The sequence below is a fragment of the Triticum dicoccoides genome, chromosome 1A, assembly GCF_002162155.2.
Source record: "Triticum dicoccoides isolate Atlit2015 ecotype Zavitan chromosome 1A, WEW_v2.0, whole genome shotgun sequence".
Lineage (NCBI taxonomy): Eukaryota > Viridiplantae > Streptophyta > Magnoliopsida > Poales > Poaceae > Triticum > Triticum dicoccoides.
This window is the reverse complement of record NC_041380.1, coordinates 497444793-497447903: the sequence shown is the minus strand read 5'-3', so window position 1 is coordinate 497447903 and position 3111 is coordinate 497444793.

The window sequence follows — 3111 nt, the reverse complement described above, 5'->3', positions numbered from 1 at the left end:
CCTGAAAATCGACTAACCCAAAAGTCGATTCAGTTGACTGAAGTGTGGCTTAATCGGAGCAGAGCAGCAGCACAAGCAAGGGGGAGAGCAGCAACAACAGCTGGGCGAGCGAGCGATCGAGCGAGAGCCAGAGCAGCAGCAGCAGCGCGAGCGAGCGAGAGCCAGAGCAGCAGCAGCAGATCCGGCTGGTATGGACGCTGCCGCCGAAGGGGCCTCGCACTGGGGGAGAGTCGCCGTGGAGATGTCCCTTGCGGTGCCGGCTTCAAGGTAGCCGCTCCATGGGGGTGCGGGATGGAGCACCGTCGGCGCCGGGAGGTCGAGTTAAGGAAAAGGTGCGATACGATGAGTGTACAACCTCTTTGGTGGCACCGAGTAGGCCTCGGCTTCGTCCCAGGAGTCGGTGAGGATGTTGCGGTTTCGATGGAGCAGGTTAAGGCGGTGCTGTGGGGATGGAGCAGCCGTGATAGACGAGGCGATCGTCAGAGCAGCTCCTTGGAGGTGGAGGACGGGGTGGCTGAACCGGCGGGACGGCGAGATGGACGACGGATCCTCATCCGGGGAGGCGGACGAGGGACGCTGAGCTATTGCGGTGGACGACATCGTCGGGGAAGAGGATCCGGCTGGGCAGCAGTGACGTGGCGAACAAAGGAGGGTGGGGTTTCGCAGCTGGAGCGGAGAGGTTATGGCGGCCTGGGATTTTGAATGGCGAAAAGGGGGTGATGGGAGGGGGTGAAGCATGACTTAGGGACGCGCTTGTCCAAAATGTAGGGTGTGTTACAAAAGTACCCCCACCGATTTGAACTAGCAGCCCTTTCGGCTCAGGGTTAGAAGGGGGATTTCACGTGTCGGGATTTGGCAGCTGGAGGGAGTTTTCGCGCGCGTTGTAATTTCGGGATAGCAAGGCGCGGGTTGTGAAGGCGCCAGTTTTGGGAGCACGATATCTGAATTTTCGGGATATAACAAGACGCGGGTTGAATTTTAGGGACAAGCCTAACGTGTAGTAATATTGATGAAAAGTAGCTTGACGATATTCCCATGTGTCCTCGGGAGCGCTTTACATCATATAAGAGTTTGTCCAGGCTTGTCCTTTGCTACAAAAGGATTGGGCCACTTTGCTGCACTTTATTTACTTTTGCTACTTGTTGCTTGTTACAAATTATCTTATCACAAAACTATCTGTTACCACTTATTTCAGTACTTGCAGAGAATACCTTGCTGGAAACCGCTTATCATTTCCTTCTGCTCCTCGTTGGGTTCGACACTCTTACTTATCTAAAGGACTATGATAGGTCCCCTATACTTGTGGGTCATCAAGACTCTTTTCGGGTGCCGTTGCCGGGGAGTGAATCACCTTTGGTAGGTGGAATTTGGTAAGGAAAAATTTATATAGTGTGCTGAAATTTACTGTCACTTGTTACTATGGAAAATAATCCTCTGTGGGGCATGTTCGGGGTATCTTCACCCCGACCAGTAGAGCAAAGAGTTGCTCCTAAACCTACTGAACCTACTGAAAATGAAAATGCTTGCTTTGAAATTCCTTTGGGTATGGTAGAAAAACCGCTAGCTAATCCTTTTTTAGGAGATGGAACAAAACATCCTGATGAGCATCTAATATATGTGGATGAAGTTTGTGGATTATTTAAGCTTGCAGGTGTACCCGGAGATGTTGTTAAGAAGAAGGTCTTCCCTTTGTCTTCGAGAGGAGATGCATCAACATGGTATAGGCTATGTGATGATATGGAGTCTTGGAACTACAAACGATTGAAATTGGAATTTCATCAAAAGTTTTATCCTATGCATCTCGTTCATCATGATCGCAATTATATATATAATTTTTAGCCTAGCGAAGGAGAAAGCATCGCTCAAGCTTGGGGGAGGCTTAAATCAATGCTATATTCATGCCCCAATCATGAGCTCTCAAGAGAAATGATTATTCAAAAAATTTATGCTCGGCTTTCTGGTAACAATTGCACCATGCTTGATACTTCTTGTGCTGGCTCTTTTATGATGAAGACTATTGAATTCAAATGGGATTTATTGGAAAGAATTAAACGCAACTCTGAAGATTGGGACCTCGACAATGGTAAGGAGTCAGGTATGACACCTAGTTTTGATTGTGTTAAATCTTTTATGGATACCGATATTTTTCGTAAATTTAGCACTAAATATGGACTTGAGTCTGAGATAGTAGCTTCTTTCTGTGAATCTTTTGCTGCCTATGTTGATCTCCCCAAGGAGAAGTGGTTTAAATATCATCCTCCCATAGAATTAAAAGTAGTTGCACCTATTATAGTTGAAGAAAAGACTATTACTTATAATGATCCTATTGTTCCTACTTCTTATGTTGAGAAACCACCTTTCCCTGTTAGGATAAAGGATCATGCTAAAGCTTCAACTGTGGTTCGTAAGAGCAATATTAAAACATATATACCTCCTGAGCAAGTTAAAGTTGAACCTAATATTGCTATTGTTAAAGATCTCTTGTCTGATAATATAGATGGGCATGTTATTTATTTCTGTAATGAAACTGCTAGAATTGCTGAACCTTGTGATAAAGATAAACCTAGACTTGTGGTAGGCATGCTTGTTATTTCTGTTAAAATAGGAGATCATTGTTATCATGGCTTGTGTGATATGGGTGCTAGTGCTAGTGCAATACCTATTGACTTATACAAAGAAATTATGCATGACATTGCACCCGCTGAGTTAGAAGATATTGATGTCACAATTAAACTTGCTAATAGAGATACTATTTCACCAATGGGAATTGTTAGAGATGTTGAAGTCTTGTGTGGGAAAACTAAATATCCTGCTGATTTTCTTGTTCTTGGTTCCCCACAAGATAGTTTTTGTCCCATTATATTTGGTAGACCCTTCTTAAATACTGTTAATGCTACCATAGATTGCAAAAGGGATGTTGTTACTGTTGGTTTAGATGATATGACTCATGAATTTAATTTTTCTAAATTTAGTAGACAACACCGTGAAGAAGAATTACCTAGTAAGGATGAAATTATTGGTCTTGCTTCTATTGCCGTACCTCCTAGTGATCCTTTAGAACAATATTTGCTAGACCATGAAAATGATATGTTTATGAATGAAAGAAGGGAA